Here is a 13,384-nt window from a genome sequence, read left to right on the forward strand (position 1 = left end):
CAGACTAACACGGCTGCTACTCTGAAACCTGTGATTATGCAAGGCACTGAATTTAGCCGTATAGAGTGGAAATCTGTCAACTTCATGAAAAAACTCGCACAGATACAGACAGACATCATCTTCCTCTCCAAATGCAAACAGATGGACATCATACCGAAAGGACTGAAGGTAAAAAATCCATTACAATCTACATACCACACAGACTATGCTGACAGCTTGTGCCACACACTTTCAAGGAAACTGCGGAACCACCTGATCAACATCCTCTACAGCAAACAGGGAAAGATTAAGAATGAGCTCTCAAAACTGGATACTCTCATAAAGAACCAACCTTCCACACAAACTTCCTCGTGGCTGGACTTTACAAAAACTAGACAAGCCATTTACAAAACACACTTTGATTCTCTACAAAAGAAAAAGGACACTAAGCTATCTAAACTACTATATGCCACAAGGGGCCACAACAATGGTTCCCGTAACCCACCCAGCAATATTGTTAATCTATCCAACTATACTCTTAGCCCAGCGGAAGAATCTGTCCTATCTCGGGGCCTCTCCTTTTGCCCCTCCACCCCCACGAACATGATACAGTTCTGTGGTGACCTAGAATCCTATTTTCGACGTCTCAGACTCAAGGAATATTTCCAACACACCTCTGACCAACATATTAACCCACAGAGACCTTCCTGCCAACACTACAAAAAGAAGGATTCTAGGTGGACTCCTCCTGAAGGTCGAAACAGCAGCCTGGATTTCTACATAGACTGCTTCCGCCGACGTGCACGAGCTGAAATTGTGGAAAAGCAGCATCGCTTACCCCATAACCTCAGCCATGCAGAACACAGTGCCATCCACAGCCTCAGAAACAACTCTGACATCATAATCAAAAAGGCTGACAAAGGAGGTGCTGTCGTCATCATGAATAGGTCAGAGTATGAACAAGAGGCTACTAGGCAGCTCTCCAACACCACTTTCTACAAGCCATTACCCTCTGATCCCACTGAGAGTTACCAAAAGAAACTACAGCATTTGCTCAAGAAACTCCCTGAAAAAGCACAAGAACAAATCCGCACAGACACACCCCTGGAGCCAGGACCTGGGGTATTCTATCTGCTACCCAAGATCCATAAACCTGGAAATCCTGGACGCCCCATCATCTCAGGCATTGGCACCCTGACAGCAGGATTGTCTGGCTATGTAGACTCCCTCCTCAGGCCCTTCGTTACCAGCACTCCCAGCTATCTTCGAGACACCACCGATTTCCTGAGGAAACTACAGTCCATTGGTGATCTTCCTAAAAACACCATCCTAGCCACTATGGATGTAGAAGCCCTCTACACCAACATTCCACACAAAGATGGACTACAAGCCGTCAGGAACAGTATCCCCGATACTGTCACGGCTAACCTGGTGGCAGAACTTTGTGACTTTGTCCTGACCCATAACTATTTCACATTTGGTGACAATGTATACCTTCAAATCAGCGGCACTGCGATGGGTACCCGCATGGCCCCACAGTATGCCAACATTTTTATGGCTGACTTAGAACAACGCTTCCTCAGCTCTCGTTCCCTAATGCCCCTACTCTACTTGCGCTACATTGATGACATCTTCATCATCTGGACCCATGGAAAAGAAGCTCTTGAGGCATTCCACCATGATTTCAACAATTTCCATCCCACCATCAACCTCAGCCTGGACCAGTCCACACAAGAGATCCACTTCCTGGACACTACGGTGCTAATAAGCGATGGTCACATAAACACCACCCTATATCGGAAACCTACTGACCGATATTCCTACCTACATGCCTCTAGCTTTCATCCAGATCATACCACTCGATCCATTGTCTACAGCCAAGCGCTACGATATAACCGCATTTGCTCCAACCCCTCAGACAGAGACAAACACCTACAAGATCTCTATCATGCATTCCTACAACTACAGTACCCACCTGCTGAAGTGAAGAAACAGATTGACAGAGCCAGAAGAGTACCCAGAAGTCACCTACTACAGGACAGGCCCAACAAAGAAAACAACAGAACGCCACTAGCCATCACCTTCAGCCCCCAACTAAAACCCCTCCAACGCATCATCAAGGATCTACAACCTATCCTGAAGGACGAGCCATCGCTCTCTCAGATCTTGGGAGACAGACCAGTCCTTGCTTACAGACAGCCCCCCAATCTGAAGCAAATACTCACCAGCAACCACACACCACACAACAGAACCACTAACCCAGGAACCTATCCTTGCAACAAAGCCCGTTGCCAACTCTGTCCACATATCTATTCAGGGGATACCATCATAGGGCCTAATCACATCAGCCACACCATCAGAGGCTCGTTCACCTGCGCATCTACCAATGTGATATATGCCATCATGTGCCAGCAATGCCCCTCTGCCATGTACATTGGCCAAACTGGACAGTCTCTACGTAAAAGAATGAATGGACACAAATCAGACGTCAAGAATTATAACATTCAAAAACCAGTTGGAGAACACTTCAATCTCTCTGGTCACTCGATCACAGACCTAAGAGTGGCTATACTTCAACAAAAAAGCTTCAAAAACAGACTCCAACGAGAGACTGCTGAATTGGAATTAATTTGCAAACTGGATACAATTAACTTAGGCTTGAATAGAGACTGGGAATGGATGAGTCATTACACAAAGTAAAACTATTTCCCCATGGTATTTCTCCCTCCCACCCCACCCCCCACTGTTCCTCTGATATTCTTGTTAACTGCTGGAATTAGCCTACCTGCTTGTCACCATGAAAGGTTTTCCTCCTTCCCCCCCCTGCTGCTGGTGATGGCTCATCTTAAGTGATCACTCTCCTTACAGTGTGTATGATAAACCCATTGTTTCATGTTCTCTGTGTGTGTGTGTATATAAATCTCTCCTCTGCTTTTTCCACCAAATGCATCCGATGAAGTGAGCTGTAGCTCACGAAAGCTTATGCTCTAATAAATTTGTTAGTCTCTAAGGTGCCACATTGAATACAATATTGCAGATCTAGTGAAGATCAATGGTTCATTCTTGAGTAGCTTCATTCCTTTCCTGTTTAGAGAACCTAGCAGGTAGCACTGGATGATTGTTTACCTGCCATAAGGGTTATCATGTGGCTTACCCCATATAAAACAAAAGGTGTGTGAAGACACTGAGGGAGATATTTTGAGAAAGAGGAAACGCTCGATTTGTCCAACATTGGCCTTGAGTTACTGTACTTTTATAAGTGTATGCAACCCTGCACTCCTTGACATAGGGCTACTGTCTTGTGTCTCATCCCTAAGTTTGAAGAAGATAGTTACCCTTCCTGGACATTCAGCCCTCAACCTCAAATCAGTTTTTATCTGCAACACAAAATGTGTTATCAGGGGGCCAGATCAAAAATACATTTTAAAATTTAAATGCACATTAATAGCCACAAACATGAATTAAAAAAAATAAAACCAACACATTTTTATATACACAGCACTGCCCGACTAGACATACGTATCTCAGACTCAGTCAACTCTCAAAATGGCTGCCCCATATAAGTTTCTTCTCTCCCTCAACCCCTTTCCTTATGTTAGGCACTTGTCCATAAACTTCAAAGATAAAGAAAGAGGGGTCATCTTCAAAGATTACCCAGAGCACTGGATGGGCACTTTTTTTTTTTTAAAAAAAAATCAAAATAAATACTGCCTGTGCAAGGAGAGCAGCTGACTCTTCAAAGACATACAGTAATTTATGAGCCCATGATTGAGCCCACTACATTTGAATGCCTTCTTCTCTACACTGTCAGTTAGCAGTTCCTTTTATTGTTTAAAAACCACCCCTTTCTTTTCAAATTCAAGCTATTCTAAGTCCTTATCCTTTTCACTCTTCTTGGACTACACAGGGCCTGAACTTCAAAGTAAAAAGTCTACTAAAGACAGTGATTGCCGAAATATCTATATTTTGCGAGTATTATATTAGTAGTATATTATATTATAGCTAAACATGTGGGTTTTTCTGCTATGGGGAACTGCAAGACTTCTACTTTAAAATTCTTTTTTTCCTTTACACATATCAATAGGAAATTAAAAAAAACTAGTAGAAGACACAGTTTTGATTTGTTTTCCACAATGCTTCTCTCTTTCACCCCTGCCGATTCCCCATCTCATAGCCTCTAAAATTAGGTATTAGCACCAGCACTTTCTGACAAAACATAGAAACAATGAATATTTAATATTAAAGTACTGATGCAGTTGTGAGATTCCAAGCAGATAGGAGCTAGGAATGCTGCTAAGGCAAACACCAAACAGAACCCCTAAGGGATATGGGATGGAGCCAGGTAGGGAGATGAGATGAAACAAGTAATGGAATATGAAGCCTTCCATCTCTAAATGGACAGTTTAAATCCAGCCCACATCAATAATGATCAAAAAAGTTAGAATCTGACAGGAGCTTTGCCTAAATGAAAGCAATATTTCAGCTCCGGTGCTGCTCCTCATGAAAAGGAGTCCACATCACTACTACACCTAGCATTAACTAGCAACTTAGTTGGCAATCCCAGTAGAGATGCTAAGAACAGAGTAGAACTTTTGGTTTTAAAAATGGCTAATTAGGGCTTGATACTGAGGTGCTAAGCATCTCCTGGAGAATGCAGAGCCCGTAAATGTTCTCTGAAAGGAATGGACATAGAGAATATTCAATACCTTGGTGTCAAACCTTCAGTGACGACAGACTGCCCACCTGCATGGCAACATTTGAAAGGATATTCTGTACATGAAGATTACATTAATAAATCCACCATTTGTTTCAACAGCGGCCATTCATTTCAATACTTTACCATACATAATTTGACTGGCAGCCTTTTTTTTAATATTACTATTTATCAAATATCCACCTTTTACAGGTTATTTTTACATGGGATGTTACAATCAGCCCTCAGCATTTTTATCTAGACAAAGAGCAAACCACTCTAATAGTAACTTAGCATTTAAGTATGCAGCACAAAAAGAACTTTACAAATGGATTTTACATAACTAATACACTTTAATTCACCTTGTTGAGGAAGAGTCAACATGGCTTTAGTAAAGGGAAATCATGCCTCACCAATCTACTAGAATTCTTTGAGGGGGTCAACAAGCATGTGGACCAAGGGGATCCAGTGGATATAGTGTACTTAGATTTTCAGAAATCCTTTCAGAAGGTTCCTCACCAAAGGCTTTTGAGCAAAGTAAGCTGTCATGGGAGAAGACACAAGATCCTCTCATGGATCGGTTACGAACAAACGGTAGGTATAAATGGTCAGTTTTCAGAATGGAGAGAGGTAAATAGTGGTGTCTCCTAGGGGTCTGTTCTGGGACTAGTACTGTTCAACATATTTATAAATGATCTGGAAAAAGGGATAAACAGGTGGCAAAATGTGCAGATGGTACTAAACTACTCAAGATAGTTAAGACTTGTGAGAAGAGTCCCTGGTCCGTCCTGCTATCCTTTGAAATCAAAGGTTGAGGGAAAGACTCATGCCAGCCAGAGGACTGGGGTAGGAGGGCCGCCTCCCTTATTTTTTCAGGCAGAGCGTTCTGTCCCTGCAGGATCTCAGTCAGAGCTGCTGGCAGATGGAACACTTCTGTTGGATTGGCCCTCACCGATGCAACGAATGCACTGGGAATGCTTGTCTGTGATCAGGATTGCCTCGCTGCAAATGTGACACTTCTTGAAGCCCAGAGAGTCAGACATACCCTTGTCCAGAGGGGTCCCCCCACCACCAGAGGTCGACACAAGAATAAAGTCTCTCTAATATCCTGGGACTGACACAGCTACAACAACACTGCATACAGCTGAAAGTTAAAAATAGCACAATATCTTTAAGTTTTTCCTTGTAACTCAAGGTATCTTCATATAACACTATAAGTACTCCTTAATGATTAAGAAACTGATTTTCCTAAAGAACTTCTGTGTATGTGGCAAGGTATAGTGGGGGGGTTAATTTTGTTTTTTAAATTATCTAACCTTGTAGATGAGATGAAGACTTTGCAAACAACACAATCTTTCCATCAATCAAACCCAACCAGTTTTACTGGCAACCCTTGCGGCCAATTAGGAAACTGAAAAAGCAACCTATTGCTACCAGGTTATATTTTTGCCAATTAGAAAACTTTCTGGGTGCTCTGTGCCAATGAATCTTAGATCTCCAGGTCAAGCAAGAAGGGAAAAGCCCGACATCTGTGGAAATAAAGAGGAAATAGAGGACTGAAGGAAGCAGAATAGAGTCAAAAACAGTCTAAATCGAAAGGTATAGTACTGTTACCTTTAACAAAATGAGACATTTTTCCATAAGGACAATAAAAAGAGTGTGTGAATTTTACCCTCCAAGAAAGAAGCTTCCTCTCATTGGTTTCAGCAATGTATTAGTTCTAACATATCAGCAGAGAACATACTACTTCAGCCTGTGACCTCATCAACTTCAACCCCTGATTCTGTTTAGCTTGTGGGAGACCTCCAGGAAAACTCAGACTTGCTGCCAGAAACAGTCATGGTGACTGAGTAGGTAGCTGTCTTCACTCTGCATCAGGGCTAAAATGGTGTTAGATGGCACTGTGCATTGCAAGTGCTTTTCCAGAATGACTCTTTGGAGTCATTAAAGTTCCACATAAAACCGTAGATTATAGTTGTTAAATTCAACATCCTGACCATGTTCCTATTCAAGTAGCTAACACTCTCCTTACTTAATTTCCTCCTGAACTTTCATACTGAATACTTTCATCTTTAGCTTTCTGTCTTGCAGAGCACCAAACACACTGTCAGTACTTATTAAATCAATATAAAAACTACTACTTCATTCACATCCAGTATTTAACTCTTCTGTAATATTACTAAGCGCTGTAAATTGCTACCACATTCCATCTCTGGAGATGAATTTCGTTGGTGACAGCAATGAGAAATACAGGTAATTTTATATTTATCTTACAAAAGCTCTTTGAAAGCCCTCTAGACAAGAGTCATTATATGAAAGCTTAAAAAAAGGTATTTATAACTATCAATTTGAACATATATATATATATATATATATATATATATATATATATAGGCCTTATTTTCAAACTGCTTTAATCAATCCTCACAAATCCCCTTGGCAATGGTGTTTGGGAAGTATCAATCCCATTGTACAGAAAGAAAAGAAGGGAGGAAGAAACAGACTGTAGCAACTCCTTTCATATATTTATTCATCCTGACCTTGTTTTCTAATTAACCAAACAATGTGAAAACAAATGTGATTTGCTGGCCTTATTATTTTCAGTTGTTTGAAAGATGACATATTAAACCCAGGGTTTGTCTATATGGCGAAGCAGCGCACACTACAGGGGTGTGATTTCTAAAGCACACTAAATGTGTTGCATATTATGGACCCGGCTGGTACACACTAAAGTTTCCCTAGTACATTTTAACAGAGTACTGTTCAAGCACTACATTTAAATGCTGTAGGGAACCTTTAATGTGCACCAGCTTGGTCTACATGGACCAATTAATGAAGAACAATGGACCAATTAATGAAGAACACATTAGTTCGTTTTAGAAATCATACCCCCGTAGTGAGTACCACCCAACCTTGTAGACAACACCCAAGTATTCTGAGGTTAAGGATATCAAAAAAGTCTTATGGAATTATGTAGTCTGTATTTGAATACTGGCAAAAGACCAACAATGACAAACCAAGTAATAAAGTGAACTGCCACAATGAGAACAAGTTCAGCCAGGGCAAATGCAGTTTTCTCCTTTCATCCATCCAATGCCCTGAACAATAATGATGAAAAGTAGTTCAGATTCCATTCCTACTCAGCTCTGGGTCTTTACGAAGAACAGACGCTCAGCTGTACCCAACTGTGTCAAATTATGTGCAGTTTTTTTTATGATTTTTGTGATTTAGGCTCCTGGGGGTTTATTAATCTATTTGCATCATAAACCTGTTGGTTAAGAAAGAAAAAACTAGAGATGCCCTAAAGGCATCAACTCAGTTCTGCCAGCAGATGTTTAATTATTACACATTATGCAAAAATGGACAAAAAGTTTCTTATCTGTATTAAGCAGAGACATTTTAAAAAAGCAAAGCACAAATAACATTTCTTATTGTCATGTTGAAATACGCTAAAACTAATCTTGCTGTAGACTTGTGTATTAGTAGAAAGCTCCACTTTTTAGCCCTAGACCAAAACACATACTTGAAGCTACTGTACTACTGCTTTCTCTTCAGCTAACAGTTTATGTCAAACTAAACAGTTTGGTAGCCATTGTCAAGAAAATTGGAATTGTTCAGGCATAGCTGCAGTTACTGATGTTATTTGTTTGGAAGCCTTGTGATTTAGTGGAAGCCTTGTGATTTAGGGAAATCACTAGCAATTGTTTAGCAAGTAATTAAACTATAAAGCCGAGACCAGTGATTTTCAGTCTTTTGAAAGCAATAATCATCAAAATTCCAAGAATCATTTAAATGATTCCCATCTAAGTATGCTGGCTACATTTCTGCTGTTGTCACTCATCCAGTTACATAGTTTATATGCATACATTATCCAAATTATACATTTTCTCTCCAATTTTACTGAACACACAATATAAATGTCCCTGTTTTAACAGATCTGGATCTCAAGCTTTTAATCACATGAAATGGACATGTGATTTGCGGATTTATGCTCATTCACATTGGCCATGACTTTCATTTACATAATAATAAAAACAATCCCAGTTTAAAATGATAAGAAGTTCCAAAAAACTGGACTATTGTTCTCAAAACCTTTTTCAAACCTAAGGATGCATTATATACATTTCACAATTCCCCTAAGTGCCTTAAAATTATACACAATTTAAACGATGATTCACATACCATACTTTGACTTCATGCAATTCTTTTCCTCATCTCAATTATGTCTTAATACTATGGGGGCTGAACTGCATTAAATAAATCATATTTCACAGACTCCGAGTAAAATAATAATACTTGCATGCATTTTTGAAGAAATTGCCTGCATTATAAATGTAGTTATAATGTCATTACCTTATTTTCCATATTGACTGAAATATTAGGCAGCAGAGACTGCTTCAAGCTACGGATGGTAGCTTTTAGCAAACCTTATGTTTATTCTGCTGCTGGTAATTAGCTGTTTTAGTTAATATAATTCAACATTTACAAACAGCAATTTATCCAATATATAAACTCGCTCCTGTAATTAGCAAAACATTGTTATTGATTAAGATTTAATAGGGTGGTTGCTGTTTCTGCAGTGTACTATATAAAGGGAATGATCACTAATTTGTCAGAGGACAGTTCCTAAATCAAAGGACTATACTAGCACCATACAGTTTGAACTTAAATTTTTTATAAAGTCTGTATTCTTAAAATCCAGAATTAAATATAAATATGGAAAATATGGAGATGCTTTAGTGAAAGGGCAATGACAGTGAAAAAAAAATCCAATGGATGTGTAATACTTTAGAAGAAAATTAAATATTCAGTCTCTCCATTTAAATCCAGAACATTTTAATTATTGTTTGGGTGTTAAATTAACTGGTATCTGTAATGCTTTACTATCAACACCCACTAATGCATATTCAAAATATGATGAGTTTTATGGGGACCTAGTGGGGAAGGTTGTGATAGGATTTTTCAAATCTAGTGGTTAACATATCAAAAGGGATGGTTTTGAAACAACAACATTCAGAACAGTAAGCAAGTATCAATGCTGTTTAAATATAATAAATACTATATATTTATGAAGAATCTCTAGGTGTCCCTAGCCTCTGTTTGCCAGAAGCTGGGAATGAGCGACAGGGGATGGATCGCTTGATGATTACCTATTCTGTTCATTCCCTCTGAAGCACCTGGCATTGACCACTGTCAGAAGACAATATACTGGGCTAGATGGACCTTTGGTCTGACCCAGTATGGCCGTTCTTATATTCTTCCTGAGCAACCTGAAGGATTTAATAAGTTATATTACGCACACCCACACACCCCAGCAGCACTGAAATACAACTATCTGAGGGATGGAGGGAGGTCTCATGGCACAGCACACTGCACAACAGTGGGGAGAAAGCTGATGGTATTCAATTTAGCCATTGAAGAAAGATGAACAGCTGAGTAACACAGTTAAACTTTTTGGTGGTAAGGACCATATCTACTTTTTGTTCTGTAAAGACCTTCTCACACTTTTAGAGAGATTGTGTTAACAAGTAAAATAGGTTTACTGCAGCTAATAGCAATAACATTGAGAAATTGAATTTTAGATATACAACCATTGCATAAATAAATGTAACAATTCTGACACATTCTAAGTCGCCCATGTATTAACTATTTACAATGGAATAACTAGCTTCAAGGAACCAATAAACCAATATTTTTTTAAAAAAATCTCTTATTTCATCCACTTAGATTTATACAATGAACATGGGACTTCAAGAACCACAGATCTCCACTTTAAAGAAACAAAAGAGTCAGGAAAACCATTACATTCATTAAAATGTGCCTAAAATAACTAGTTTATCCACTTTGATACAGAACAGAGCAAGGTTGAGCATAAATTATTTATGATGTGGTACAGTTTAATGAAGTATAAAATGGATTTCTTTTCTCGCTATTAGTACAAGTTGTGATTTTTTTTGTATGGTCAGTTCCACACTCAGCAGTATATTCTATCCATTTAGAATTATGACAGATACAACAATTTTCTATATCATTCTATCAACTACGATCTTGAGAAAATTTGTTACGGTACCTGTAAATGTTATTTTCTTAAGGTGACATAGTAGTATCCTGCAGTGAACTACTCTGTGGAATTGTGTGGCCTTCAAACAAACTGCAGGATGACGGCAAACCCTTCTGAAATTTGAGGAACACTCCAACACAACTTGGACAGCAGCAGTTAGTCATGATTTTGGGGATAAAGATCACATCACGATAATCTACTTCAATTTCCCTTGGGATCAGGATCACTAACTGCCTAACCCAGTGTTTCTCAAATGCGGCCACTATGGCTTCATGTGGCCACCAGGGGATGTTTCTGCAGCCAGAACAGCCTCCTGGGCAGAGATGGGGGGCAAAGCAGCAGCCCCTCCCTACAGCATCCATCTGTTGCTCCTGAATGCACTACACTGGTGTTTGCTGGCGCCATCAGCAGGGAATCAGTGCCATGTACCACACAACCTCTTGGGGGGTCCAGGAAGCACATCGGCAGATACATGGGGCTGGGGTGTGCACTCAGCAGGGGAGGAACCTTCAACTCCGCAGGCAACCAATGACTTCCCGACCTACGTTCCCAGGGACAGAGGGGCTTCAGGAGTGGACTTCAGGCTTCAGCTCACTGGGGCTCTGGCTGGGGGGCTTCTGGCTTCAGTGACCCTATCTCCCTGGCTCCCCATCCTCACCCCCCGTCGTGGGGCTCTGGCAGCGGGCTCTGGACTTTAGCCCTCCCCGGCTCCAGCCTCTGGGCTCCAGCTCTGGACTTCAGCCCCAGGATGGTGGGACTCCGGCTTAGAAAAGTTATCAGAGCGGCCACCAGGAACACCAAAAAATTTCTTATCAGAACCTCATACCCTATGGAACACACTACAATCACAAGGAATAGATGAGTGGGTAGGAATTTATGCAGAATGCTTGCCCCCAGGCAAGACCTGCCCCTACTTTAGATATCGCTGCATAGAACCAGTAGCTCTTATAGAGCACAAAACTACAGAGAATATTATGTTCCATGAAGGAACAGGAAACCAATGTTGAATTGATAATTTCCCTCAATACCCCACAAATGATAGGGAAAAATTAAGAAACCCTTCAAAGGATAAGTCTGCATTTTATATATTATTTATATAAAAATCAAGCATTCTATAAAAAAGAAAGAAGAAAAACAACAGACGAGAAGGAATAGTCCACTGAACAAATATGATTGTGAGGGACGAAACAGACATGTCATGTCATATCAGAACACACACACATTCTAGGAATAGTCTGGCTAGTTTTGATTCTTTTCCTAATATACTATCTAACTTATAGTGGGTGGCATGGGTGCAAACACACACTACGGAGTCATTTGGACATTACATTGTCTTGTGGCTCTGCATTTTAGCTGCTGATCTAGGGTTACAGTCATTTGCAATAATGTATTCTGATGTATACCTTTTCAGTATCCATGTGAAACACACTGATATTGCTACCCTGTCCAAAGATCTGTCTTCTGTCAACCAATAATTTACAGGTAAATCTAAACATCATTTCAAGTTTGCTACAACAGAAAAACCTATCTGAACATAAAAAAAGATCTATTCTGTGAAGGAGATGTTTAAATATGATCTTGAAGTCCAGAAATAAGATGGGTGAACTTGAATGCCTGGTATTAAATGACAATATTGATATAACAGGAATCACAGAAACTTGATAGAACAATGATAATCAATGGGATACAGTAATACCAGGACACAAAATATACAGGATTGATAGAGTAGATCATGTTGGTTGGGGAGTGAGTGGTATTATATGTGAAAGGAAGCATAGAATTCCACAAGAATTGAAGGAAGTATTCACCTAATTGCTAGACACACTCCTTTTTCTCCCAAATCTTTCTCCCCAAAGCTAAGCATCACAGATCACAGCTGGCAGCGCAAGTGGGGAGCATCACGTACTGGAAAACCAATTTTTTAAGTCTCTCAGGAACAATAATCCTACAGACACTACATGTAATTTAGCAGCCATCCAGATGTGGTCCTCACTGCATTCAACACTCACGGAAGAGTTGGAACAATAGTAAAAATTGGATCAAGTATCTTTTTGTCCATCTTCTTCATTGCTGGGGAGATTGACGGTTAGGACACCTCCCATGCCAACGTCTGCTGATTAGTGAAACCACCAAAATCTGTACCAATTAGACTACACTGGCTCCCAATATCACTTGCATTGAACTTGCATTTGTCAATAAATGGGGAAGGGGTGTCAGGGGAAACAGGGTGGATCAACGATTTTTTTAAAAATAAAAATTTGATTTTTTATTTAAACTAAATTAAGGTTTATTTTTTAAATAAATGTATTTAAATTAAATATTTAATTGACAACTTATGTTAAGGCCTAAACATTTTACAATATATTAAAATCATTAAAATTAAACACAAATAGCATTTGAATAGTATATATTTGCTTCCAAGTTTTAAAGAAAGTCAACATCATTGAACTGGTGGAACTCCATTGGCTAAGCACCTGGAACCAGAAAGTTTGGTTGAAGTTCAAAGCCACCTTTTTACAGCAGTAGGCTTTTCAGCAAGCATAAAGAGAATATTTTCTTTAGTTCAGTTTATTCAAATGGTTTAGTTCAACAACTAGTTCATTCAAAGTTATGAAACCACTTGGGCGTTGAAAAAAGCAGAAAAGTTGTTT

The 13,384-nt window shown here is 39.6% G+C and overlaps 1 protein-coding gene and 1 long non-coding RNA gene across 5 annotated transcripts in view; both read right to left on the bottom strand.

Moving 5' to 3' along the window:
- Window positions 1–7,301, bottom strand: part of LOC122456946 — a 36,596-nt gene extending 29,295 nt beyond the window's left edge. The window contains exons 1-2 of the long non-coding RNA XR_006276140.1: window positions 6,287–7,301; window positions 5,989–6,201 (exon numbers count right to left, since the gene is read on the bottom strand). This is a non-coding gene — a long non-coding RNA (uncharacterized LOC122456946). The remainder of the gene's footprint in view (window positions 1–5,988; window positions 6,202–6,286) is intronic.
- The window catches only part of CHCHD3 (coiled-coil-helix-coiled-coil-helix domain containing 3), a 273,302-nt gene that overhangs the window by 137,772 nt on the left and 122,146 nt on the right, over window positions 1–13,384 (bottom strand). The window lies entirely within an intron of this gene.

Source organism: Dermochelys coriacea, chromosome 1 (assembly GCF_009764565.3).
Source record: "Dermochelys coriacea isolate rDerCor1 chromosome 1, rDerCor1.pri.v4, whole genome shotgun sequence".
Lineage (NCBI taxonomy): Eukaryota > Metazoa > Chordata > Testudines > Dermochelyidae > Dermochelys > Dermochelys coriacea.